At 42.1% G+C, this 15,074-nt stretch overlaps 1 protein-coding gene across 2 annotated transcripts in view; it reads left to right on the forward strand.

The window, feature by feature from the left end:
• Positions 1–7,856: 7,856 nt before the first annotated feature.
• Positions 7,857–15,074, forward strand: part of GATA1 (GATA binding protein 1) — a 31,825-nt gene continuing 24,607 nt past the window's right edge. For both annotated transcript variants that reach the window (XM_083352791.1, XM_083352789.1), the window contains exon 1: positions 7,857–8,401. The gene's annotated coding sequence lies outside the window, so the exon portion shown is untranslated. The remainder of the gene's footprint in view (positions 8,402–15,074) is intronic.

Consider the following 15,074-nt stretch of genomic DNA (forward strand, 5'->3'; position numbering starts at 1 on the left):
CACTTAAAACCATTGCAGCATCCCCATGGTCACATGATCAAAATTCGGGCGCTTGGCCGCTGGCATACATTTATGACAGTTGCACTGTCCTGGGGATCATGTGATCATGATTTGTAACCTTCCCCAGCTGGCTACCAACCAGCAAAGTCAATGGGGGAAGCCAAATCCATTTAATGATCACACGATTCTCTTAACAACTGCAGTGATTTGCTTAAAAACTGTTGAAAAGTCTTGAAGCGGGACAAAATTCACTTATCTGCCTTGCTTAAAAACAGAAACTTGCGGCTCGGTTGTAAGTTCAGTATGTGTACTCTTCATAAGAAGTTTTTCTATGGGCCTCTCAGAACCTTTAGTAACTTATCAGGCCCCAAACCAAAAAAGACACACAGCTGATTCTTCCAAAATGAGGTCTTTATTATTTCACACCTATAGGCAAAATCTTGCCAGATTGAGCACTCTACTATCTGTATCTAGAATATATTCTGTGAACTATTAGGGAGGGGCTGCCTTCACCCTCTTTCACATATAATATCTGGGCTGAGTTGACTCTTATTCCTCTGCAATGCACCCTGTTGGGAATCCACTTTCTTACTACACTCCATCACAGTAATGATCAGATTCCCAGTAGGTCTCCATTGCTACAAAGAACTCCACAATAAAAGAGTTCCATCCATGCATTCTATTCTCTTTTTCAAAAATGCTCTATATATGGGGAATGATCCGGTCCTCAATTTAGCTATGGATCATTGATTAGATAAAGTATGGGACTGAGTGTTCCTGGGCTTACTCCAGCTAGACATTTGAGTCTTGGTGCTTTGTGTAGTAGTTGTTTTTAGATTATGGCAATTGCCCTGAAGTGTCTCAACAATATCTTCACTACCATGAAGTTTTCCCAACCATGAAGAGGAGGAGTGTTTTTTCCTCTTTAAAGAATATTGGTGATGTCAGTTGTATCCACATACTGTAGTCTCATAGAAAAGAGTTTACAGCTTGTGTGAGGAACCAGAAAAACCCTTTGAGATTAGGATCGGCATGGTGGAAATTCTTTTTTATTGCTGAGAGTGGAGTTGAATAGACTAGGATGGGTAAGCTGACAGGCCCCAAGATCTTGACACTCCGTTGGGACTCCTTGGTTATTATCCTGGCTGATGCTTCTTTTCACCACACTGTCTGGCCTCTCAAGATAGCTTTATCTCTACTTGTCTATCCTGCTGCATCATGGATTAGTTGCCTGTTTCCAGCCTATGGGTGGAGCTTGGGGTGCCTAAAGGGCAAAGAGGCAGCATTTTTGGAGAATTTTTCTTTGCTTTACATTTTCATTAGTTCTGCGTAAGGGCTTTGCTTCTACTTCTGGCATTTCTTGTTTCAGAATTGGGAGACTTAATACTTCAACTTTGCCCAGAGAGTGTGGGAGAGAGAGATACCCCATCTCAAAAACAACTCTGCATATGCTGTACACCAGATTTTACTTGAAGGAGTAAAGTCCATATTCCAGGATCATCTGAACCATCCTCTGGAAATTTAAAATAGGTGCTCTCCTCCTAAGGAACATCTGTTGTGGGGAGGTTAAAACCACTAGACTAAAAGGAAGAGAAAGGGTGCTCTACAAATACTAACATGTATTATTAATATTGAATTATTCTCTTTCATAGGGCTAATATATGGAACATAATATTCCCTCTATTCTCAAATATTCCCTCTATATCTCAAATACAGGAGCCTTGGTGGAGCAGTGGGCTAATGCCTCCTTAAGTAACACCAGCTGCCTGCAATTAGTGCAGGTTCGCATCCCACCCGGCTCAAGGTTGACTCAGCCTTCCATCCTTCCGAGGTAGGTAAAATGAGGACCCAGATTGTTGGGGGCAATTAAGCTGACTTTGTAATAATGCCGCTTGGGGGGGTGTATGAAAGCCCTAATAAGCAGGCATATACATAGAATGAAGGCTACTGCTAAGCTTGTAAGCCGCCCTGAGTCTTCGGAGAAGGGCGGGATATAAATGGAATTAAAATAAAAATAAAAAAAATAAAAAAAATATACCTCTGTCCCTCATAATGCTATTTTCCAATCCTGCCACTGGCTGTATAGTAGACAGCACTGTAAAATCTTAAACTGATAAGGCAAACCAAATACAATCAGAAAACAATACGGCTCCATTTCCAGATACGGATGATAAACCGATTGTGATACTCACTGTGGAGCACTTCTGACTGAAGCTCTTACTTTTAAGGTTTCTTAATTGAAACCTGACTTGAAACAAGGTCAAACAAGGTAATTGGGGAGGTTGTGGATGGTGGGGAAGTGTTGGTCCTGGAGATATTTTTTCTCGGTACTAGGTTTGGATGAAGAAATGCCTGAACCGGGGAGGTATCCCACAAATGAAATAAATTTTAAAAGGTTGCAATTTAGTAGCCATATCAATTTTGTGAAAAGCGTAGGTCAACAGTTCTGCTCCCATTTGAGTTGGATTTATACACACACACACACTCACACGTGTGTGTGTGTGTGTGTGTGTGTGTGTATACTTGATCATTTAACAGCCTCATGGATTAGCTCATTCACCTGTATCATCAGAGTATATAGCCTTTTTACACAAGAAAGGCTGTGACATGTGCCCTCTTAAGCAACTTTCCAGCCTTTCTTTAAACTAAAGAAGCTTCTTGGATGAGAAGTGAAACATTTTCAAAGGGAAAAAAATCCCCCAAGAAAGTCCAGTTGCTTTTTGGAAAAAAACACCTTTGGGATAACCATGACCTGGATGAGTGAGAATCTCTATAGACACACATGAAGTTGTGCTAGCTAAGAATTTCAGACGAGAGAAATATGCCACCATTGAAAAAAGTCTTCTCTTTGGAAGCTTCCTACCTCATCTGAGATGGCAGAAACATCCAGAGCTGGTATTTTTCTACAAAGTGCCTGGATAGAGAGAGAGAGAGAGAGATAAATATGCCCAATTTCCTCATATCATGCTCTGTAATGCTCTAGACTAGCTCTGCCAAAATCCCACCCCCTCACTTTCTTTTAAAAGTAAGACTCCATTAATCTCCATCTCCAGATATTCTCATGCATTGAATAGGGTTTTGAGGTGAAGATAGGGAAGGGACATTGAAACCACGAAATAAATATTTTGTCCCCAAACAGCCTTAGCAAAGATTTCTTTTGAATTTCCAAAATAGCATCTCATCATCCGCAGGATTGAGTTTCTGCCAATCCCTCTTACTAAGCCTCCAGTAACAAGTTCTTTCAATAGATCTGTGGCTGCCATTTTTAGGAAACCATCTGTTCTTTCTTAGTTTTGCCTGATTGACACTCCCACCAGGAAAAAGAGATTTTGGACTCTCGTCCTTGGTGGGCTAGTCTGGACAAATCCTTGCAGGTTTCTTGGCAAGATTTTAGAAGTGGTTTGCCATCGCCTGCAACCAGGTTAAACAAGAGTCTAGGCTCCAGGTCCTCCAGCCAGCTTGATGCTTAAAGTGAGACTAGAACTCACAATCTCCCAGTTTCTGATACCAAGTTTAAGACCACCCCTCTCTTAAAGAGAAGTGGCCATCAATGGATCTCTTGAATCTTATATAACAGGGGTGTCAAACTCAATTTCATTGAGGGCCGCATCAGCATTGTAGTTGCCCTCAGGGGGCCGGGTGGGTATGGCCAGGGTGGGCGTGGCCTACTGGGTGGGCGTGGCTAGAGTGTGTATGGCCTACTGGGTGGGCGTGGCCAGCTCTACATCATTCGCATCAAGGGTGCCTATGGGGGCCTGGGCAGGAGTGGGACAGATCTGAGGGTCTCTGGCAGAAGGAGGGTCTCTGGGCCAGGGCCAAGGCAGTGGGGGCCGTTCCCTCACTGTTTCCAGGATGGCTTCGCGGGCTGCATGAAACCACTTCGCGGGCCTGATCTGGCCCCCGGGCCTTGTGTTTGACATGTCTGTTATATAACGATATAGTAACTAGACTACTGAAGCAGGCCTACGAAGTCCTAACTTTTAAGTCCATTCTTGGCCGTGGAAACATACCGGATGAATTTTGACTGGTCACTCTCATTCCAGCCTATTTCAATGGGTAGCTATTGTGGGGAGTAAATCAAAAAAGTGAAAAAAAAATTTCTGAAACATTTTTGTGCAAATTGTTGACTGAATAAAAGATATAATTTCATCCACCATGGTGAAATTGGTGAAATTGCTAATGCTGTGGATAATGGGGCCTGTCCTTTAAGTGCCTTAAAATTATAATTGTAGCCCTGGTTACATTCTGTCTCAGTGTCGGGATTAGAGTACCTGTTGTGCAAACGGGTTGTGCAGAACTGGCCTTTGTGATGCTCTTCTGTGGCTCCAGAGATAAGCCAACATTCAGAGAATTGCTTGGACACCTCATCTGAATTTGGCATCAGAAACCTACTCTGGCTCCATCCTCCACTCTTTTCAAGAATGAATGCAGGGAACGGTTGCTGGAATTGGGTATGTCTAGTTTAATGAAGAGAAGGGTGAGGGGTGACATGATAGCAGTGTTCCAATATCTCAGGGGCTGCCACAATGAAGAGGGAGTCAAGCTATTCTCCAAAGCATCTGAAAGCAGGACAAGAAGCAACAGATAGAAACTAGTCAAGGAGAGAAGCAACCTAGAACTAAGGAGAAACTTCCTGACAGTTAGAACAACTAACCAGTGGAACAACCTGCCTCCAGAAGTGGTGAATGCTCCAACACTGGAAGTTTTTAAGAAGAGACTGGACAGCCATTTGTCTGAAACGGTATAGGGTTTCCTGCCTTAGCAGGGGGTTGGACTAGATGACCTCCAAGGTCCCTTCCAACTTATTATTATTATTATTATTATTATTATTATTATTATTATTATTATTATTATTATTATTATTATTATTATCGCAAAAAGGCACAGATGTCCCACAACTTCAATACATTCTCAAAAAGAACAAGAATTTCACATTTCTATCCTTCATGCTTGTAAATATTTGGAATACGTGCCATTTTCAGTAGGCATAGTTTTATAGTCATTGGTTTGTAGCTTATCCCCCCCCACTTTAAACAGAAAAGTCAGGAATCTTTTAGGAAAGCTATCATTATTTAGAAGACAATAATGGGAATGGAAAATGAGGCTGTAGCAGGCAGAAGAGGAGAAACAAATATGCCAGAAAGAGAGATTTGTGTAGGAAAACATGGATTTGGAAAGGCTACATTGATCAAGTTTTCTTTCAGCCCTTTGAGGTAGACCAAGTCAAGAAACAAGCATGGTAAGTATTGCAGAAATACTCTTCATTATTGTTGAGTAGAATAACAGAACTCTGAAACCTGCAAGCGTTTCTCTCTGCCCCATCTCATAACATACAAAAAGAGGTTATTCTGAGTTTTTCCCCCTTATGCTTTCCTTTTCTCAGGGCAAACTTTTCTCAAAGTGCCCTCTTAACAATTTGCTTATTCCTTCCCTGTTCCCAAAGGTGCTTCTACCCTCTTGATAATATATCTGTATAATCTGTCTGTTTGCCACAACTATGCTGACTGCCCAACCAAGAGAAAGGTGGGATATAAATCATGAAAATAATTAAAGCACTTCACTTTTGATTGTTTTAAAATGTGAGGACTAGCCCCTTGACTTTGGCTCCCGTCTCTCTCACTGAAATGAGGCACGATCACTGACTTGCCCTGAGGAAATGTTCGTGTTTTGGCCTCTCTCCAGCTTTGGCCTTTTCTAGAATGCCCGACAGTAGACTACACTTTGCAACTGTTTTTCTTGCTCTGAAGGCTTCAGAGAAGTTGCTCGCCAGCAGTCACCCACACAACCAATGAATGTTTTGCCTCCCAGCTCTGCCCTGTCACTCAGAGCCCAAACCGTCAGTTCAGACTTCTGATAAGGCCTTATCAGAGCTGCCCAGCTCTGCTAGCTCAGAGCGACTTGCAGCTTTCGCACCACCCCAAGAGCTGGGCTGGGGAAAGCGGCAAGCCACCATGATGCATCAGGCTGGGGAATTCAAGGGGGTGATTGAAAGGATTGGCTCTCAGGCACCCCTGGCTCAGCCAGGCCAAGGGATACCTGTGAAACGGCAGGATTTGCAGAGACAAGCTTGCTAAAAGGAGGAAGAGCGGCCATGCTGGCTTGGTCCCAAGCAACCCACAGGCAATTCAAGAGGGGTAAATCCCAGACTTCCTCGGTGTTGCAGTGAAGGATGGGAACGATCATATCCTGCAAGCAATTTTATGGTTGCTTCCCTCTCCTCACATCCTCTATGGTGTGTCGCAGCAAAATGGGCCCTTCAGACACATAGCCTTACTAGGTTCCCAGCTTCTGTTGCTATTTGTGAGGGCTGTAGGGCAGCCTTTCAGACAAGCCAACTTCTAAGCCGACTTTCCAAACAACAACTGCAAGCAAGACATAGATTTTCTGTAGCATTTGCATCCTTACTCTTCAATGCTGTATTAGAGGTGGAAGTATATCTACGGTATATATTCTTCCAAATGAAATCAAGCAAGATTTGGAAGAGAGTAGAACGCTGCTGGGACTTTTTCCACAGCACAGGACAACATCTTATTCCCAAACACATTTTAACATTTTGCGGGATAGCTTTTGTAAGCCCTGATCCAATTACAATTAAATGCAGTATTTTAATGCACAAAAAATATAGTCTTCCCTGAGACTAAATCATTACTCTGGAAGTCTCTGCAATGATAACAGTAACAAGAGGAACAACAGTAACAATACATTGCAACAAAGCTAAATGGATGAATAATATTCGGCCTAAACATCTGGCCGACTGTGCAACCAACCAAAACAAAACAATGGGTCAGAATTTTTGCCTTGCTATCGTGGTCTGTGCTGCATGGTCTTCTAAAATGAGAATGGACTGGTGAACTAAACACGACAGTTGCTTCCCAATAAATCCAGTTGTCCTTTCCAAACCTCAGAACTTAACCTGATAGCACTTGCTGCAATTCACTATCTGAACAGGCAGACCTACAGCTCCAAGGAGAGGAAGGGGAGATTGTGCACTGCCGTTTTGCACTCATAAGTACCTATTTCTAGGCATCTGCATTGATATCAAGAGGTGTTTGAGCTCTAATTTCAAAAGCATTTCATTTCTAAGCTGGGGGGAGAAGAGGAATGGTGGGGGGAGAGTGTGAAGAGTGACAATTCCATCTGTAAAAAGCACCGTAGAAATTCATCCTAAAGGACAGGGTAGGAGCATCCATGCTTTAACTGAGACTAATTTAGAAAAATCAAAGAAGCCAGTTATTAGTTCTACCTCTCTGTCCTTGAGGATCACTCTCAGACCTATTTTTCTCAATCAAGACTAATTACAAATAAAGTCAGAGCTCTGCTTTGAAGAACAGCTCAGCTGGATCAGTCACCTTGTGGTGCGATGGGCGGCAAATAAATTTAATAAACAAATATATCAGCCCAAGAACTAGCTAGTGCAGCACTCTGTTCCCATAATGGCCAACCAGATGCCTTCAAGATACCCCAAGCAATCTTATGTCTCCTTACGTTTCCCAGCAATTGGTGCCCTATTTCCAGTGCAGGACATGCATACCTTTGTGATCTACAGACATTGATAATTTTGTCCTCCACTCAATAACTATATTCTTTCACTTTTACATTCACTGTGGTGCCATCTATACTTTTCACTATCCAGACCCAGAAGTTACCACCTGCAATTTATACAACCTTCTTTACGTGAAAGCTCTGGAGAGCAGTAATATGAAGCTGGAAAAATGTGAGAAAAGAGAGAGGGAGGGAAGGAGAGAGAGGCTACATCCTTCCCACCATGAAAGACTACGCGAACGATATCTTACATTTCTGGATTCAACTAGTAAGAGATAAGACCACAACAGATATGTTACTTTGACGATTAACTTCCTTGTTTTGTTTTTAATTTGCAGAAACTTAAAATTCTCCTATTAAGTTTGGATGAGGTTTGGAGTTGCGTTTAGTAGGCTTGACCTCAGCCTACTAAATGCAACGGCCATTTCAGGCAGGTTCCCTGATGTTAGATTTCAACTCTCCCAACTTCAGACTCTGGAGCTGATCCTTGAATTGGGAAAGTAGGGAAGTGTTAATTTCATTGGGTTCGTATACAAGCCATAGGCGTGTTTCCCCCCCACATATAAACACACATGCAGTTCTTTTCCCTGTTCTTCATCCTCATTGCCAGGGCCTTTTGGAGAAGGCGGAGACATCACTTGGGTGTCTGCTTGCTTTTTTTTTTTTTTGGTCTCCTCCCTGTTTCTCTTCGGTCTCCTCTGTCATCAACAGGCTGGGATCTTTTAAGAGGGCTCAGTTGAACAGATCAGCAGCCAGAAGTGGGACCGCTTTCTCCAAGGTCAGCCCAACTTTTCTTATTCTCCAACTTTGTGGACCAGGAGACGTTCAGAACGTAGAGAAGGTTTGCCCTCAGCATCAGGTCAGTTTGATCCACTGTATGGCCCAAACACTGTGGTTTAAAAGATGCCCGTTGCTTTATGGTTGGGATTTTAATGATCAAGAGAGGGCCTGGAAATGCTCAGAAGGGGAACTAGTATTAAAGGGAAAATAAAAAAAACAGACTGAAAAAATACAAGCTGGAAAAAGAGATGGCACCATGATTGGCTAGAGAGCTGAAAATAAGCTCTATCTAGCTGAGCTTGGTCTGCTGAAATCGAAATATAAAACAGGGCTGGTTGTACTCATCAAGAAGGGAAATGCATTTGGCACATGGGTAGAGGTACCCTGTCTTAGCTCTTGTTTTGCATACTTGGGTTTGATAAAGAAAACCGGTTCTCAGGCGGATTTGGGCAACTTCTAATGCTGAGGGCAGCTTCTTGCCTTTACGTATGTCATAACCACAGCCATAGGCAGTGGAAAAATTAGATGTCTTCTCTGCTGGAAGTAGTAAAATGGGTGGTTTTCCTGCCTGCTTTCTCCCTCTTCTAAAAATGAAGAAAGGGATAGGGATCCAACCAAATGCGCTAGAAATAATAGAAACATTACAGAAAGCTCCTGATTGCAATGGAAGAAAGTATTTACTTCTAGGGACATATAAGGTGGTCTTAAGAGTCTGTGATACAAACGGACAAGTGAAAAAGGTATCTTAGTGAATTGAGATTGTTTTTAAAGCTGTACGGTTGGGGGGATCATGGGGACAGATTAGCCGTGGTTCAGAAAGATTTCTGTAAAAAATAACAAATAAAATAGATTTGATAATCGAAGAGGCGGATCAAATAGATGCATAAATAAACAGATAGCCGAGGCATGTCCATTTCTTGCCAGAGCAAGATGAGATTATCTGGAGAATAAGAATAATTAACAGATAGAGGGAAACAGTCATACTGGGCATTGGGACCTGGTGAATGCAAGTAAGACTTTCTTCTGTATAAACATACAAAGTATCAGGTAAAGCAGGCTGGTATTCTGAATTCTTCCAAAGTGGGTCGGAATTCTGAATTTTTCTTCTTACTAAGTGAAGAAGCCTTCCAGTTGTTAGAAACGAAGCAAAAAAAAATAATCAGAGAAAAGATGGCATTCTTTCTCGTCCATTTACTATGAAAAATTAATGTGGAGTACATCAGGTGTGAGGGGAAAAAACGGCTTGTCAAACTAATGATCCGTCAAGATGCTACAAGTTATGAAGGGAGCAAAATATAAATTTTAAAAAGAAAACATACTGTATGGCCGACAGAACAGAATGGCGAAAGGAAAGCATTGCTTGGAAACGGAGAGTGGTATAAGTCATTTTTAGAAAAGCTGAAATGCCGGATTGAGACCGACATACTGTAAAAGAACTGTATTGAGTAAAGAACGGAAGGAAAGCAATTTCTTAAATACACACAAAATGAAAGAGTGAGGTCCCCCACTCGCCCCAATGTGTGCATCAATCATGATCACTACACAATACTGGAAGAATGTGATAGATGATCCAGACATATCAACCTAACCAGTTCCGCTACAGAGAAACTTCATTTTCATATGAAGCCCCCTCCTACACTATAATTCTGGGCCCTTGCGTTTCAGCCAAAGAGGCTTTTGAGAACATTTTTAGAAGCCAGTGATCAGGCAAATCAGGTTATGTCTGAATGTACTTGAGCAGCAATTCCATATAACCATATCTAGGATCTGGTTGTTGAACTTCCTGGGGAAAAATGGACCAAGCACTTAAGGTGAGGTTGGAACTGTGCAATCTCATGAATGGGCCTTAGAGACAGGGAACTTGAGTTCAAGCCATGATTTAAACACTGATTCCTTTTCTATAAAATGGATATAACATCCCAAGTTACGTTCATGGATACATAAACAGATATGTTTATTTTTAATTGAACATCTTCCTTTAGAGGACAAAAAAAAAAGGCCTCAAATGTCTGCGACCAAAGAACAAAGAAAGGGAAGCTTATTGGCGCCGGGACCCTAGGACTGTGCTTTCCTTTATGCTAAAGAGACTTGGTTATGCTATAATTAATTTAAATTTTAATGGAGCCACAAAACCCTTTCGTGCATTAGCAAGATATAATCACAATTCTCATGACACTGTGTCCTTGCAATGATCTCACAATGCAGGCCACCGTCATTATTCCCATATTGTGGTGGGCGGGTGGGCTAAGAAAAAATAGACAACCCCCCCCTTCCACCCAGTGAGTTACTTTCAGAGGCAATTTGGAACTGAGAACTGCCAAGCCTATTTCTTTGCAACTATCCCACACCAAATGTAAACATATTTGCTACCCACACAAAGTTCCAGGATAGAAGGAATTATATTTCTAATGAAAATTCTTTTTTTTTATTATTATTTTTTTATTGAAAAGTTTTAACATACATTTTATCTTTAACAGTCCCCCCTCCCCCTCCCCCCTCCCTCCCTCTTTAGAACCAAAAGGCTGCATTAACAGAGGGATAGAATCAAGATCACGTGAAGTGTTAATACCACTTTACAATGCTTTGGTAAGGCCACACCTGGAATACTGCATCCAGTTTTGGTCACCACGATGTAAAAAAGATGTCGAGACTCTAGAAAGGGTACAGAGAAGAGCAACCAAGATGATTGGGGGACTGGAGGCTAAAACATATAGGGAACGGTTGCTGGAATTGGGTATGTGTAGTTTAACGAAGAGAAGGGTGAGGGGTGACATGATAGCAGTGATCCAATATCTCAGGGGCTGCCACAAAGAAGAGGGAGGCAAGCTGTTCTCCAAAGCCCCTGAAGGCTGGACAAGAAGCAACGGATGGAAACTAGTCAAGGAGAGAAGCAACCTAGAACGAAGGAGAAACCTCCTGACAGTTAGAACAATTAACCAGTGGAACAACCTGTCTCCAGAAGCTGTGAATGCTCCAACACTGGAGGTTTTTAAGAAGAGACTGGACAGCCATTTGCCTGAAATGGTATAAGGTTTCCTGCCTGAGCAGGGGGTTGGACTAGATGACCTCCAAGGTCCCTTCCAACTTTATATTATTATTATTATTATTATTATTATTATTATTATTATTATTATTATTATTAAAAAAGAAAAGCAGTTTGGTCTAGTGATTAAGGCTCCAAGGCTAGAAAACGGGAGACTGTGAGTTCTAATCCTGCTTCAGGCATGCAAGCCAGCTGGCTGACTTTGGGCCAGTCATTCTCTCTCAGTCCACCTCACAGGTTTGTTATTATGGGGAAAATAGGAGGATGAAGGAGTACTAGATATCTTTGCCACCTTATGTTTTATAAAAAATTATAAAGGCAAGATTTTAAAACTCTCGTCTTTAGTTATTGGCAGTAGAATATTCTGACAACCTTGGCCTTATCCTGAGTCCTTGTGAACACTGGTGTTGTCAATTAGCCAGAATTTCCCACAGTTTTTTGTAGTATAAAGTACCTGACATCTACAAAAGAGAAAGAAGGACAAAAGAGTCAAGAGAAGCCATCATTATAATGACAGTTTGTTCTCCATCATCACAAAAAGAATTTGCTGCTATTAAGAAGGACTACTGGGAAAGACGAAAAACATGAAATTGGGGAAGAAGAGGTTACTTAAGAATGAGTTTGGAATAAAGTGAAAGAGAAGAGAAAAGAATTGTACCTTAACGGTATATGGAGAAATGTTACAAGAAACTGCATGGATGAATAATTCATAAAGGCATAGACTGGCAATGAAAATCTGGCTTGATAATATACGCAAAACTAGAATGCAATGAAAGGGAGGAAATGTTTATTAATGTTTCTGTCTCTCTCCATATACCCTCCCTGCCAACCTCCTCCTTCTCCCAGAAATATTGGATTTAGTAATCTGTCTTGGTGAGAATCCATGCAAAGTTCAGAAAATAAATTAGATTTTTCCTGCCTGGTTTTTTTTTTAAGTGGTTCACTTTCCACCTTGGTTCAGAACTGAGAATCCTGCCGCAGCTGTTTGGAGAGAATGACATCTATACCCAACATTTCCACACCCTTTTCCCAAGCTGCTGTTTTACCTTCAGCCTTGGCTCTTAAATCCCTGGGTTCTTTGAAAGGCTGAGGCTCTTGTCATCTTGCAAGGTTTCTGATGGGAGATGCAGTGAGTTGAGAGGCAAGCTGATCTCATTGTAGGAGCATCTGATCTGTTTCAAGATGGATTAACGTTGCTGCTTCAGTTCCCCAGGCACCCCAATAACAAATACCCTAGAGATAACTGTCTGGATTATCTGGGGTTGGCAGTGATAAAATGCTGTAATTATCTCTGGGACCCACATCCCTTCTTCTCTTTCCCTGCATAGATGAGAAACAGCAGGTTGACTTATGGGTAGGGCGTCAACTGTAATTTGGGCTAAAATGAAATATTAAAAAGGAAATTTCATTCTTGCTGATAACAGCTGGTGCGGCTGAAAGATAAGGTGATGTCTCCAATGTTTGTGACAGAGTTGGTCTGATGTATCACTGTTGAGGGGGGAAGGGAATAGAAAATCTGGAACATTTTTACTGTTGGGGCTATGTTGGATGTCAGCAAACATGCCTACCATTGCAAAACAAAAAACAAAAACTCAAAACATCACTCTTGTTTTGTCCTAGAGTTACTTGGCAAAAGTTAAAATGTGCTTCTAATAATTCTCCTATTACAAAATTTGAATGGACTGCAAAATAGCCTTCTACAACCATATTGCCAAAGGAAGTGCCTATACATGGGCAATTTCTAAAGCAAAAAGGCAGAACATGAGGTTCTGGAACTGCAAATGGTCCTCAGAAATCTTAAATGCAATTCTCAAGATTTTCCAAAAGTTGCTACCTATTGATATTTTTTAATATATAATAAATGGGAAATCGTTACATGCCTGGGGGATAATGGCAACTATATTTATTTAAAGGTAATTCTATTTAAATTAAAAACAGTTAAAGTCTAGTTAGTTTTATCATGGTGCCGGCTGACTAATTTTTGAAATGCATATCAACTCAATTAGTAAGGCTAACATCTACAAAAAAATGTTGCACCCTCAGGTCCTAGACTTAACAGTCCTCAGGTCCTAGACTTAACAGTCAAAAGTCACGAAGCAGCATTTTTGTGTGTGAGAAGAACACCAGAAGTATTAGGGAAGTACTGAAAGGTGACTGCTGTGGAAAATGGGCACACCTCCCCATACTCCAAACGGATAATGGCATAATAAAACCCTGATCTTTAAACAGTCCAAATCCCTGCCAGCATCTAAATTGACAAGTGCTCTGCAATCTATCATCTTAGGCCTGAGCAACTTCTTTCTGTGTTAAGAATTCACCTGACATGGAGAAAAGTCTGTGGGGTCTGCATGCTAATAAATAAGTATTTTATTTATTTTTTAATTTTTTATTTTTATTCCATTTATATCCCGCCCTTCTCCAAAGACTCAGGGCGGCTTACAAGCTTAGCAGTAGCCTTCATTCTATGTATATGCCTGCTTATTAGGGCTTTCACACACACACCCCAAGCGGCATTATTACAAAGTCAGCTTAATTGCCCCCAAAAATCTGGGTCCTCATTTTACCTACCTCGGAAGGATGGAAGGCTGAGTCAACCTTGAGCCTGGTGGGATGCGAACCTGCACCAATTGCAGGCAGCTGGTGTTACTTAAGGAGGCATTAGCCCACTGCTCCACCAAGTAGGGCCAAAACGTTTGGTGGAAGAGGGGAGAGCCACGCTTTCTCTTCATCTGACTCCTCTTTTTCCTCTGTTTTCTCTTTTTTTACTTTCTCCTCTTCCCTTTTTCCCTCTCACTTACTTTCTTTTTCTCTCAGTTTCCCCACTCATGCCTCCACATCGTAGGTTTCAAGAGACAGACTAAGATAGCAACAGCAATAGCACTTAGACTTGTATACCGCTTCACAATGCTTTCACAGCCCTCTCTAAGCAGTTTACACAGAGTCAGCATGTTGCCCCCAGCAATCTGGGTCCTCATTTTATCGACCTCGGAAGGGTGGAAGGGTGAGTCAACCTTGAACCGGTCAGGATCAAACTCCTAACAGTTGGCAGAATTAGCCTGCAATACTGCATTTTATTGCCCTCTAACCACTACACCACCACGGTTCTTCAAGATCCAGAGTCATTGCTTGTTGGAATTAGCCCATGAGCTGCAAAGAAATAGGTTAAGGGCCACAAGTTGCCCATTCCTTCCATGAAAGAGTCTGAAATTCTATTGTACTCAGGAGGATTTAATTCTGTGACACTGTAGGCTTGATTGCAGAATTAACGCTCCTACACTTAAAGCAAGGGTGTCAAACTCAATTTCATTGAGGGCCGCATCAGCACTGCAGTTGCCCTCAGGGGGCCGGGTGGGTAGGGCCTGGGTGGGCGTGGCCTACTGGGTGGGCATGGTTAGAGTGCATATGGCCTACTGGGTGGGCATGGCCAGCTCTACATCGTTTGCATCAAGGGTGCCTATGGGGGCCTGGGCAGGACAGATCTGAGGGTCTCTGGCAGGAGGAGGGTCTCTGGGCCAGGGCCAAGGCAGTGGGGGCCGTTCCCTCACTATTTCCAGGATGGCTTCGCGGGCCACATGAAACCACTTCATGGGCCGGATCCGGCCCCCGGGCCTTGTGTTTGACATGTCTGACTTAAAGTTATATGGACATTTGATAGCACCAGTTCACCTTCCCTTTGCTTTACATTCTCAAGGAATACAAGGGAAGGGAC

This window comes from Vipera ursinii (genome assembly GCF_947247035.1).
Source record: "Vipera ursinii genome assembly, chromosome: 2".
Taxonomy (NCBI): domain Eukaryota; kingdom Metazoa; phylum Chordata; class Lepidosauria; order Squamata; family Viperidae; genus Vipera; species Vipera ursinii.